At 41.0% G+C, this 14,431-nt stretch overlaps 1 protein-coding gene across 2 annotated transcripts in view; it reads right to left on the bottom strand.

Annotated features, from left to right (window-relative positions):
- Hivep1 (HIVEP zinc finger 1) overlaps nucleotides 1-14,431 on the bottom strand; it is a 125,857-nt gene that overhangs the window by 40,210 nt on the left and 71,216 nt on the right. The gene's annotated exons all lie outside the window — the stretch shown is intronic.

Here is a 14,431-nt window from a genome sequence, read left to right as displayed (position 1 = left end):
GAAAGCAAAACAATGGCCAGTAAAAGTGGATACCCGAAGCCCTGGAACATGCAAGCAGAGTTCTTTGAGCGCTGGAGAGGCTGTGCCGGCTGATGACGGCTCAGACTTTGGAATGAGGCAAAGATGCTGAATCACAATGGGATCCCTTCCAATTTCACAGCAGAATTTGTGGGAAAGAGACTGGACTGTAAGATGTGACCTGTCCCTGCTGGCTGCAAAGCTGCAGAAGAGCCTGGCTGTGCCTTGGAGTGAGAGTACATGGCAGACCCAGACCTTGGAGTGTCCTCAGACTCAAGTGCTGGAGGCCTGGCCCAAAGCAACTGTACTCAGAGGTGGACTTCAAAGAGTTAGGTGGATTGAGCAAGAGGGCTGAGACGTCATCAGGTGACCGATAACTAACAGGCTCACAATCAGATGGGGACAATGTGGGGGTATGGCTTCAGGAAGTGGTGTCCCTGGCCTTTCTGCTCCTCTGTGCCAGGTTGTCAGGAAGTAAACAGTATCCAAGACTCTCTGCTTTGCCTCCTGCTCAAAGGTGTGGCGCTGGACTACCCAGAAACTAGGAATCAAAAGAAACGCTCCCTCCTTTTAACTGACAGCCCTGGGCATTTTGGTACAGCAGGCAAAGAAAACTCAAACAGCATGTGCTTAGCATATGCAATCTGCTGGCTTCAACCTGCTGTCCTCCAAAATAAATAACTGAACACAGAGGAATGAATGAATGAGGGGAAGGGAAAAGAAACACTGATCCAATGAATGAAATGTTATAAAGAATCTGAGAGTGGCTTTTAGCTGAGAGTCAACAAGTAAATCCAGGAAGAACTAAGGAATATAGTCACAATATCAAGTCCTGCCAACAGGCTAAGTGAGCAAACTGATCACCCATCCTTACCACCTCTGCAAAGACACAGCCTCCCCCACGTCGATAGAGCTGCTCTCACTGACAGAATGACAGGATGATGAGTACTTTAAATTGCTTAGTTTGTCAGGGGTGTGGCTCAATGGTAGAGTGAATGCTTCATAACAGTCAGGGCACTGGGGTCAGTGCCCTGCACCATATGCATTAATGTAATTAACAACAACTCTAGTAAATGAAACTCAATGTAAGCTATCCAAAGCAATAGAAGCAGACCGTATCTACTAAGGCCAAACTAGATTGCTCAAAAACTAGAAGAGAACAGTGTGTTTTCCAGCCACAACAAAGCTCCAGTTGAAATCAAAGTGGGAGATAGCTGGGAAAGCCCCATCTGCATGGAAACTAAGCTGCACAATTCTAACTAGCTAAAGAGGAAAAAGAAGTCACTGGGGAAACGAGAAAAATCAAAACAAAATTGGGAAACTGGGAAACCGTGGTGAATATTTTGTTTCATGCCAAAGCCATGCACCAACACAGTGCCACACTCACCACAATGCCACTCACCATGACTCAGAAGCAAAGCCCAGCGACCTCTGACTACAAGACTGGAACAGGAGGAACTCTGCCAGAACCACTGCTGTTCTTGATCACCTCTTGAGAGCACCCAGCATATGCAATGAGCCAGAAGTGAGGATAAGGACGAGCAGTGTTTGTGGGGTCAATGACCAAAGGTCTTGAGTGGTACCTCCTTACCAAACTTACAAACATCAATCTTTTTACCTACACCAAATCTAGTAGAAAAGATAATGAAAAATGCTTTATTTGTAACAGAAACCTAAAGACTCATCAAGGTAAATGTTACACTAAGTATTAAAAACATGCAGAAAATACAATAGTCTGTGATATGATGTTCCTGGACCACAGAAGATGGAGTGGGAGGGCTGAGAGGTGGAGTATCTGCAAGCTCAGAGATACCAGTGAGAAAAAATTCACAGGGGGGGCGGGGAGGAAGAAACACACTATGTCCCTGGCAAGAATCAATTCAATTCTTTTCAGTTTTCTATATTTCACAAAATTTTAAAGAAAAAATGCTTCAGTTACTATGACAAACCATAATGTTTACTCAGAAAAATAAACCTCAATTAGTCAATAAGTTCTGCAAAGCCTGCAAAACCAAAGTGACAGTCACATCAGAGTCACTAAAGCACAACTTCCCGTAGGATCAGAGCGGTGGTGGAATGGGAACTTAGAAAGGTTTAATATGCTATAAAGCCAGAGTTCAAAACCTTAGGGAAAAATGATGGCATCATTTTTAATATAAGATTCTGATCTCATATATGAGATAATAAAATAAATATAGGTTATGAGCAAACTGTGTAAAAAACATAAGCCCAAAGATTCAATATAAAAAATAAAACCGGAGAGATAACTAGAAAACCACAGGTAAATTCTTGGTTTATCTTATGCTGGAAACATATTAAGTTTTTAAGAAAAGCAAACAAAAGAAAAGTGATTTAAATGCATTAAAACTATAGTCTCTAGGTATGTAAATATGTGTAAATACACACAAAGGAAGAAAAAGAGAAATCTACCTGCAGCAGATGAAAAAATTATATAGTAATATATAAGTAACTTTTGGGTGGACTTGATAGTAAAGAAAAATTAAATAATCCAGACCTTTTCTGAGAATGCATTAGCTAAACAGAACATCAGCATTATTAGCATGGAGGTAACGAAGCACTAGAGATAGAGACGTTACCGAGTCAAGACCCATGAGGGGTTCAGGTCCCCCAAGTTAGAGTACTACAGTGTCCATTCCCCAGGACACTGGCATATTCAAGGTGGAGCGCAAGGCTGTGCAGTTCTGGCCACCACACAACAGCAGAAAGAAACAGCAGACTCTAGAGTACACTATGCATTGTGTGCATGCTCAGGACTGAACGGTCTAGCTGTGAGGACGCACTGGGTGAAAACCAAGCTTTGTATCCCTCTGAAGAAAGATTTCAACTTAGCCTTCAACATACTTCCACAGTTTTCAAATAAAATGTCTAGTACATGTCCTAAGATGAACAGTCACCTGAGCAAAGAATTCAGCATCAAAGAACCATTACCATAAGTGTAGTGACAGGGAGCCAACACCAGAACAAGTAAAGACTTTATATGTGTTTATTTTGTTGAAGAAGAATATTAAAGACCAAGGAGACCCACAGGTGTGACAGATACTGCAGATGGGAAAAGCCAAATGTAAGACAGTAAGGCTTAGAACCTACTGAACCAATTTAAGCTCACATTGGAACTGGAAAAGATAATAAATACGCGGAAAGGATGTCATGGGACAAAGCACACCAGAGCCCTAAGTCGGTTATAAAAGCAGGAAGAAATCCCCCAGATGTCTCTGGGAATCGCTGACAGCAGAGACAAAGGACGGCCATTCTTTGTGGAGGTAAGAGAAAAACTCTGGAAAGTATGAATTTACAGATTTAAAGGAACTTTACGAAATACAATGAAGATAAACAGAGAGAATTTCTGCACCTGCACCCTTCGGTGGAAAATGTCAAAGACAAAATTCTCAGTGAGAAAAGCATATTGATAATAATTTTGAGAACCCAGATTGCTCTCAAAGACCAACAGTTTTGACATGTGATATTACAAAGTGCCCTAGAGGAAATGAACTTCCACACTAGATTTCTACCTTACAACCCAGCAAGATTTCTCCAAACTGAAGGTGATGTAGATGCTGCCTAAAAGATGACACTTTAAAGAATTTGTCACAATAGACACATATTAATAGAAAACTCAACACAGCATATTCTAATAGAGAAACTCAACACAGTAAATACATAGAGAAATTCAATACAATAATAGAAAAAAATCACACAACAGACACATATTAATAGAGAAACTCCATACAACAGTCACTAACACAACTAACAGAGAAATTAAACACAGCAGACATACACTAAGAGCAAAATTCATTGTTGTTACTTAAGCAAAAGCAAAGTTCCAGAGAGGAAACTCACATAAGGCAAAACCAGCAGCCAACAAGTGACTTGTGGGTGGACCTGTCAAGATGTCAAAACTGCTACAGACTGAATCTAAAAGTCCTCCTAAGGCCCATGCTTTATAGCTCTGTTCCCAAGTTGACATTGGGTGGCGGTATAAACTCTTAGGTCTTGGGAGCCATGCCCTCAGAAGGGGACTGAGGCACTGAGCTTCTCAGCTGCCACTATGTGAGCAGCCTCCTCTGTGCCACACTACCACGAAGTGCCTCACTGAGGCCCAAAACCACTCCAGCCAATCAGCCATGAAGTGAATCTTCCACAGCTGTGAGCTGAACCAAAGCTTTCCTCCATGTTTATTATCTCCGGCATTCTGTCAACAGGACAAAGTGCCAATGTATACAATCTGCGTGGAACATGAGCAAGTACAAAGACTTCCAAACACAGGGTAACACTGGGTGAGTCAAAAGCAGGTGACTAGATAAGCCAACAAAAGAGGAGAGAGGTAATGACAGCACTAATAGTGGCACCTGTGTCAACGGCTTCATTCTCCTTGGCTCTGTTGCTAGAATTCCCGTGACTTACGGCATCTCTAAATGTCATATCCTAACAATACTTTGCCATGGTTACTACTCTATCCCCTACCTTTTAAAGATATCACAAAGAAAAGAGCAGGTAATACCTACTGCTGAGTCTAACCATCTGACCCTTTCCATAAGCACCAAGGGGGAAGTTAGGCAACTGTGCCCCTCAACTCAGGCCCTGAGACTACACTACAGCAAGGCTGGCAAGCGGATAACAGAATAGCCACAACTCACCACAAGTGCTATGAAATAACTCTGCCTTCGGTTTTGCTAACATGCTCTAATTTTGAATGATGAGTCATGCAAAATAGGAATGCAGCAGGTTTAGCTGGGGTAGTAGTGCACACTTTTACTGCCAGCGCTTTGTGAGTTTGAAACCAACCTGGCCTACATAGCAAGTTCCAGGCCAACTTCAATTTTGAAGTGCTTTTGGTTGTCTGACTTTCATGAGAAAGATTCAAAGACTTTAGTGACTTCTGTAAGAATGCCCCAAGATCTCTGCACTTCCATGTTACTAATCCAGTTGCAGAATCCTCTCACACTACGCTGACATGAGCTGATCATTTTTCCAAGCAGTATGTGCTCACGACCACTTTCAGGTGACACTCTAGAAGCCAGAACCATTGGTAGCGTGACATCTGTCACAGCGGGGGATACATCTACCAGTTTGACAAATGCTAAAGATTGTTTGCTCCCAGACTTTCAGTGGTTTACTGGCATAATGCTGACCCTTAGTCACAAGAAAGCTTATGAGCTATGTATGTGAGCTGTCTATTACAAAGGTAGGGAAATGAGGCATTTCCTGCACATTTGATTCTATCTAGTGCAAAACTGAAAGAACTCGGGAATCTTCACATCAGGGCTTCACATCCACTAGGCTATATAATAATATAATAACACCAAGAAGAGTCTAATTTTTCATGATTGAACAAAATCTTGAGGACAGAGCAATTTGTAGCTGTCCACAGACTCTATTAGAGGTGAAAGAATGAAGCTTTTGTTACTGAGACAAACATCAACGATTTGTATGCATCACTGTGCCAGATAATTGAAGATACTAAAAGAAACAATTTGCTTTGGAGAAGCAATCTAGGTTACATGTACCAGGAGAAATAAATAGCTATTTAACTACACTTGAGAAACAAAAGCAATAGTGTGCATTGTTTATAAGTCCTGCCTGCTAGGTAAAGGAATCCATCTTCCCCACACCCCACCCATCTTGATTAATCGGTGGCCAAACACCTTCCCAATACACAGACACCTATGGGCACACTTTGACTACTAGGGGCAAACTCAAGGTGGAGGGATTACAAGAAGGTGACCATGGTAGGGATGGGATGGAGGGGGCCCACAGGAGAGGGATGCAGAACAGTGAGATGGAGACCTGAGGGTCACCTTATGGAGCTCTGTCATGACTGAAGAAGGAAGGGTCTGCTAAGCAGTTCCAACGTGGCTACATGCACGCTCAGTAGAGAGCTGCCACATGCCCTCCTAAGTCGGGATTGGGGATGGTGTTCAGTTGTACCCACCACTTAAAAACATTATACAGAAAATTCTAGAAATGAATAATTCCTAAGTTTCAAATGTCTTTTGTGACAGTACCGTATAATAAGGACTCTGTTTTTGTTGTTGGCTGATTTTAATTTCTTCTATTGACCATCACAGAAATGTAGACATGGTAAATCACAGCAAATAAGGGGCTCGGCTCTAGGCTCTGAGCTGGAGGGATGACCATGCCAGGCTGTCTGGATGCTGTAATTCACACTGGCTTGCCACCATCCTCAGGCCCCTCTTGCATATCCCGGTCATCCACCCAATTACATATGATGCTTTCTAATCTTTTCCTGAGTGAAATGATTTCATTATCAGAGCCAAAGTTCCATTTTATCTTTCCAATATGTTACCTTTCAGCCGCACCACAAAGCCTGAAGAATGCTCTGGATAGCGAAATAGAGAAAGAATGCTGTGGTGTTGTTGAAATGGTCCTTTACTTCCAAAGTATCTTGTTATTTTTGCATTCTTCAAGTTTACTTCTGTATGTCTAGCTGTTTATCTGGCTTCTGTCCATCTCTCTACATTTCCTTTTTCCATTCTTCCCCCTTGAATTGTATTCATCACATATGTACAGTTTGTCTGGTTGGTTGGTTTTGGTTCTTAAGAAAACATGAGAAATCCCTATGGAAGGAACCAGGGTCTGAGCTTGTCTTTTTATTACCTGTTTTTGCAGGGACTACTGCTGCAAAGCTAAAGAAAAGAATAAGTAGATTAACCGCAGCACACAATTTCTTCAAGTTGATCTGTAACATTTATTTTAAAAAATACTGAGGCGTGTGGCATGAAGTTAATTATCTAAGGGCAAACCATGGGCATCCCATCACTGGTCCAAGAAGCCAGTGACTATGTAAAATCTGCTACTCTTTACAGTCCTCAGGGATGCTGTCACAGAACAGCTCAGGCCACATGCCCTTATCTTAATTACTCTTGTCCAAATGAAACCACAGTAATAAATACATATATAGTAGACTAAGACAAATGAGATTTTCAAGTTTCATTTCTATACAACTAGAATACATCTGCTAAAGCAAATATAAAAGCACTGTGTCATAATGTAATTGGTAGCGACTTGTCTCATGCTAAACAGTTACTGTGCAATTTATAATCAACAGCACTTTGCTGAATGAGATACGCTGCAAAATGCACAAACTGCATCTTTTAATGAATTACTACATGAAATTAACATCACATTAGCTACCTAAATCTGTAACTTAATTACCAGCTTGACAGATAGTTAGTGGCACCCTTAGAAAATGAGGAGGAGGGGCTGGAGAGATGGTTCTGAGGTCATGAGCACTGGCTGCTCTTCCAGAAGACCTGAGCTTGGTTCCTGGAACCCACATGGCAGCTCACAACTATCTCTAACTCCAGTTCCAGGGACACAACATTGTCTTCTGGTTTCTGCAGGCACTACACACATGTTGCAAGCAAATACCACACACACACACAAAATTTTAAAAAAAGATAGAACACACTTAAAAATCTTTTGCCTCCTATATTTTACTCACAGTTCAGGGTTTTCTACTCTAACACAGTGAGGACAGTTAAAGACACTTTTTCTTTACACTGAAGCCAGCAATACCTTGTCCCTACCACTATGCAGCTCACCTGTACTGAGATGCAAAATGTGCCATTTTTAAATCTAAAACTACTGACAGGTTTGACATACAATACTTTTATAAATCTAGCACATGTAATTAAACCAACAGTAATTTTCCTATAACCTAAGATCACTGCATTATTTTTCATATAGGAGACAGATCATGAACCTGATTTTCCAATGTGAAGTCTGTGCAACACATACAGAAGTATGTGGGCACTGCACAGGAGAAGTATCTGTGCAGTACACATAAGAAATATGCATACAATACACATGAGAAGTCAGCATGCAGTACACATGAAAAGACAGTGTGCAATACACATGAAAAGTGCCTGTGCAGTACACATGAGAAGTCTGTGTGCAGTGCACATGTAAAGTTGGAAAGACTCTCTTTTCAATGAAAGCATCTGTTGCTGTTCCCTGGGGCAGTGTGTCTGGCATCTGGCTCACACACAAACTGCTCTGAGGCAATGTAGGTGTCATTATCTGGGCAAAGGTAAAAGCCCAAGGGCTCCTCAGGGTCAGACCTGTCCCTTTTAAAGACTTAGACAGAAAAAGGCTGATACAAAATAAAAGAAACAAACAACTTTACAAGGAAGAACAGTTGATTTGGGGATTCTAACATTAAGAGTGTGGGATTTACAAACTATTATTTAAAGTAAATTCTCATTAAACATGTTCACTAAGACTCTTTTTTTCTAATAATTATTTGTAAACCTAAAAACCACAACTTTTCAGTAATATATAAACATGTGTTAACTTCAATATAACACTAAAATTGAAAAGCAGGCCCATCCTTTGAAAAGAACTCTAGAGTCCAAATATTTATCTAAAATAGAAACCTAGTCTTCCTTTTATGAACTTGAGTATTCACAGTATAAAGTGCTAAAGACCTTCCAGTTTACAGCACCCCAACTGAGTTTTTCTTCTTTTTTCTTCTTCTTCTCCTCTTCCTCCTCCTCCTCCTCATTCTTCTTTTTCTTTTGCTATTTTTGTTTTTGTTTTTTCGAGACAGGGTTTCTCTCTGTAGCCTTGGCTGACCTGGACTCACTTTGTAGACCAGGCTGGCCTTGAACTCACAGTGACCAGCCTGTCACTGCCTCCTGAGTGCTGGGATTAAAGGTGTGCGCCACCATGATCAGAAAGATTTATTTATTTCTATTTATTATTTACATAGTATTTTGCCTGGGTGTGCGCCTACACACCAGGAGAGGGCACCAGATCACATTATAGATGGTTATGACCCACCATGTGGTTGCTGGGAACTGAACTTGGGACCTCTGGAAGAATAGTCATTGCTCTTAACCTCTAGGCCATCTCTCCAGCCCCCAAATTGAGCTTTTCAAGTATTTTTCCTGTGTATACTTTCCCTAGAATGGTTTAAAAACATTTTCATCTTATCATAAAGAATACTAAAACTACATGTTTTAATTTAATGGTATCTGTCCAGTTTTTCCAATATTCCACACAAATGTCTGTCTTACGTGAGAACTTTGTCATTCTTGCTGATAAAATATGCCCTACTTATCTTTATTATTATACTTAGCACACTTTCTAAGGAGAACACCATTAACACTTGTCCTTCCTACTATCAGCACTGGCACTAAAACACCCAGTGCAGATTAGCTCTCACCTTTAAAATGTATGATGTGCTTAGAAAACAATTTGCAAATCAAGTCACCAATATTTTACTACCTGGAAATTCTTTCATACTACAAAGATCTTAAAATACAACAAACCATCTGGGATGTGGGTAAGAAATTCTAATTTTCTTATTTGCACTCTAACTGGAGTCCAGGATCTACTACTATCTGTTCTCTGCTCGGCTGGCGCTCTCACTTCTGAGATATGCAAGCTTGCCTCAAGCTCCCTGATAACTGAAGGGTATTCTGGTGCATAAATTATGACCGTGTTAACAAAAATCCTACTGTCAGGCAGTCCTGAGCAATCTGTGCGCTCCCAGTTATCACCTCCAGCCCTATCTTTGTTCACTCACACAACCCACTTAGCCCTGCCAGCCCAATTTTTCACTCACAGAAAGAAAAATGGTTTATCTACGTTATGTTTGAAATAAAAACCTCCTGGTAGCTAGAATGTAAACTGTTGGAAGGAAAACAGCATGCTGAAAAGAATGAGGCATAGGTGGCCTCTGGGAGGTTTGTTGAGAGAGAGTAATGCACAGAAAAAATAACAAGATAGAAAATGACCTAAGAAAATCCACCTCTCTCTATACCCATGTCTGAATATTAATTTTAACTTTTATATATTTGTTTGTTTGCTGTGTGCATGTGTATGCTGTGTAAGCCCACATGTGTGAAAGTACGGAAGTCAGAGGCTAACTTGTGGGAGTTGGTTCTCTCTGTCCACCAAGTGGGATCTGAACTTACTCTGTCATGCTTGGCAAGTGCCTTTCCCCACTGGCGCCTCTCATTGGTACCTGAGCCCTAACTCTTCCGTTACTACAACACTTTGGGGGGTGAATGCTGTCACATCTCATGACTTGAAAAGTACTTAGGAGTAACTTAAAAGTGCTAGTGATTCAAACACGCATATTAGCACCACACAGCCCAAGACCAGCTTCAAATTTCCCAAGCTGTTTCTGCACTGCACAACTGAGCTCATTCATTTCCGCAAAATGGTGAGTTTAAGTCTAAATTTCTAGCACAGGAAAATGGGGATGCTTTTGTAGAATATTAGAAAGAAATTTGGTTGTAACAAGAACTAAAAAGCACAAAAAAGTAACTTTACATATCCTGAACAGTTTCACAAAAATGAATAATATTACAATGTGTTTTAAGTCAGAAATCATGAAAAGTGAATAAAATCCCAATCCATGTGGGAAAGGGAAAGTCAGCAAGAGAGTCAAAGATAAAAACAACATAAATTTTATTTAAGTAGTAGACATCAAATTCTTTATAATGATCAAAATCAACAGTTTGAAGGCATGAGTTTTGGTGCTTTAGATAGAAAAGAACAGAGGTGTCAAAGTGAATGAACTCAGTCTCTAAGAGCAAATATCTAAATAAAAAGCTTGCCCATAGAGAAGAGAAGGGAAAAGGTGAGAAAAAGGAAACATAATAAAACAAAGAGCCAGGCACAGTGGTGCACAACTATAATCCCAGCACTCAAGGTGGGGAGTTGGGGGCAGAGGCAGGTGGATCTCTGTGAATTCAAGGCCAGCCTGGCTTACAAAGTGAGTCCAGGACGGCCAAGCTGTACAGAGAAACTCTGTCTCAAAACAAACAAATGAACAAAACAATAAAGATCAAAGTACACATTAAAAACTGAAAATTGAAACACTAAAAAGAAGATACACACAAATCTCTGGTGATGGCCAGAAAAGACGAGAAAGGCTTAGTAAATAAAAAACTTCCCTGAAAAACTGGAGCCACCACTATAGAACCTGAAAAGACAGAAGACGTGTTGTCAATAAATGTTTGCTAACATATGCAGAAGCTCAGAGAGCACCAATAAATCCTAAGAAAATACAGTTTCCTAGGACAGACTGACAAGGCAGAAAACACTGCATTACCCCCACCCCACCCCACCCCACAGTTTCCAGAATATCCAACAACAGGCCCCTTAAACACTACACTCTCCCTTCACAAGCAAAAGTGCACAGCCTTCAGATTGCTTTCCTGAACTTGTGCAGCTCTGAAACAAAACCTTGCAGGGAAAACAAACTGTAAAAAGCATAAACCAATACGCATTGATCAAGGATAGACCCCTTTAGTAAAGTATTTTTAAAAAATTGAATCTAGGGCTGTAGAGATGGCTCAGAGTTAGTTAAGAGCACTGACCACTCTTCCAGAGTTCTTGAGTTCAATTCCCAGCAACCACATGGTGGCTCACAACCATCTATATTGTGATCTGATGCCCTCTTCTGGACTGCAGGTGTACATGCAGGCAGAGCACTTTATATACATAATAAATAAATCTTTAAAAAAAAAAGAAAACAATTGAATCTAGCTACATGTTTAGAAAGACTAAACATCTAATAAGTGCAATTCAGCTTTAAACATTACAATGAAAGAGTAAAACCCACAGATCACCTTTATAGTTTCTGTTTTAAAGAACAAGGGAAGACTGCACCACTATTCTGAGACTGTTTAGTTTATTATTACTGTGTGGGTGGGTGTGCGAGGGCAAGAGAAAACTGTGATATCGTTCTCTCTTTTCACTTCTTGTGGGGTCTGGGGGCTCCATTCAGGTCATCAAGCTTACATCACGGGACAGCAACCACTTTTACATGCCATCTCACTGGCCGAAACACTACTATTTTGTCATTATTTTATTGAACCTAAGTGAATAAGAAAAAAACAAAAACAATGATATAAAAAGCAAAAAACAAAAAACCTTTGATTATTCCCAACTAGTATGACAGAAGCATACCAATATACAAATTTTCTGAATAAGTAAGAATATCTATAAACTTATCTGGCATTTTATTTTCCAACAAGACCTAAAAAGTAAGTTTTAGTAAAACAGATTTAAATAAATACCCAAATTAATTAAAAACAAACACTCAATTAAATTAGTGGTGTTGGGGTTATAGCTCAGTGATATATTTATCATGTCTGAGGCCTAAGTTACATTTCCGAATATCAAAACAATAAAATAAATAAATTTAACAAAGGGAGCAAAACTAAGTGCATAACCCCCCAACAATGCATTCATGAGATATTTATTAAAAAATGTGTAACAGATTAACAACAAAAGCCCCCAAACTGATCCCATGAGCAGAAACCAATCCACAAAGATGGCTCATTTGTCTCTCCTAACTCCAAAAAATTCCAAAATGATTTACTTCTATATAATATTAAAATGTAAATAGCTGTGTGGAAAAACTTCTATCTAGTGTCAAAACACTCTGAAAACAAACTTGAGAGTCACACTACAGTTTACACACCACACCATGTCGGCATGGACACATACAGATAAACAGAACAGGAAGCTCTCATGAGCCCAGTAGGACCCAAGGGAGGATGCTCAAATACCACTCAGGAGGGGAAATAAAAGACAGGAAGTGGTTGAAGAGAGGGAACAAGGTCGGAGAGAGAGCACAGAGAGAGATGAGGGTGATGATCAGACCTGGGGAGCATGGGGGAGGGAGGACAGAAGGCCTGCAGAGAAAAGAGAAACTGTGGGCAGGGGTATCTCTTGTGATAAGCTGGAGACCTAAGTCTGGGTAGGCTCCTGGGAGAAGATGAGGAGGTCTCTAGCAGAGAATCCTAGTAGCAGGGGCCATAGTGACTGAAGAGGACAACCTCTAACTAGACAAACCTCCTAGTAGAGGGAGGGAAACACCAACCCACCCACCAAAACTTCAACCCAAAATATATCCTGCCTACAAGACGTGCAGGGATAAAGATAGAGCAGACAGAGCAGAGATTGAGGGAATGTCCAACCAACACCTGGCCCAACCCAAGACCCACCTCAAGCCCTGACACTATCAACAACACTGTGCTATGCTTGCAGCATGAAACCTGGCAGAGTCGTCCTCTGAGAGGCTCCACCAAGCAGTAGTTTGAAATAGATGCTGAGACTCACAGCCAAACATTAGGTGAAGTATAGGGAGTCTTGTAGAAAGTAGGGGGAAGGAGAAAAGGACCTGGAGGTAACAGGAGCTCCACAAGACAACCAGCAGAGCCACTAACCAGGGCCCAGAAGGGCTTGCTGAGACTGAAGCAGCAACCAAAGACCACGCATGCAGAATAGGCCTTGGTTCAAATAAATTTAATGTGTTCAGGTTTTTTTGGGGGGGGGGTTTAAAGCTTAGTCATCAAAGAAGTAAACCGTGAAAACAGTGTTTTACATCGTTCAAACTGCAAACAGTGAGGAGCACTGGTAAGGACAGCACTGTGGCTACCACACTGTCCTTATGCATTGTAACAGAGTGACTGTGTGTTTTACATATGTGTGGCAAATACCATAGACCGCCATTTTGTTTTGTTTTGTTTTTTTAAATATATTTTATTAATTTACTCATATTACATCTCAATTGTTAGCCCATCCCTTCTATCCTCCCATTCCTCCCTCCCTCCCATTTTCCCCTCCCCTATGACTGTGACTAAGGGGGACCTCTCCTCCTGTATATGCTCATAGAGTATCAAGTCTCTTCTTGGTAGCCTGCTATCCTTCCTCTGAGTGCCACCAGGCCTCCCCATCCAGGGGACGTGGTCAAATATGGGACACCAGAGTTTGTATGAAAGTCAGACCCCACTCTCCACTCAATTGTGGAGAATGTCCTGTCCACTGGCTAGATCTGGGTAGGGGTTCGAAGTTTACTGCACATATTGTCCTTGGCTGGTGCCATAGTTTGAGCAGGACCCCTGGGCCCAGAGCTGCCCATCATAATGTTCTTCTTGTAGGATTCTACGACCCTCTGGATCCTTCTATTTCCCCATTCTCCCATGTTTCTCTCACCTAGAGTCCCAAAAGGATGTCCTCCCCTCTGTCCCACTTTCCTGGTAAGTGAAAAGTTTCATGGGACATATCCCTTGGGCTAGTTAGACCGCCATTTTGAAACAACGTATGAAAGCTGATTCAAGAAGCAGCATATAACCTAAGCAGGGTATGGTGATGTGTGCCTGGAACCTCACTAGGAGACCAGCAGGAGGGTCACAACTTCTAGGTCAAACTGGCAACTTGGGAAACTATCTCCAGAACAGAAAACAGCAATAGCAATACAAAATACATAAGCGAAGACACGGGATACATCCTTCTTCCTGACCGGTTTTCATGTTGGTGGGAGCATTTTATTTAAATTCTATCTGACAAATACTGTGAAGCACAGTACAAGAGAGCAGGCATAATTTATAGCTAATTTAATCATTAT

This window comes from Acomys russatus, chromosome 3 (genome assembly GCF_903995435.1).
Source record: "Acomys russatus chromosome 3, mAcoRus1.1, whole genome shotgun sequence".
Lineage (NCBI taxonomy): Eukaryota > Metazoa > Chordata > Mammalia > Rodentia > Muridae > Acomys > Acomys russatus.
The sequence above is the reverse complement of the archived record's forward strand: the minus strand, read 5'-3'. Positions and strand labels throughout refer to the sequence as shown.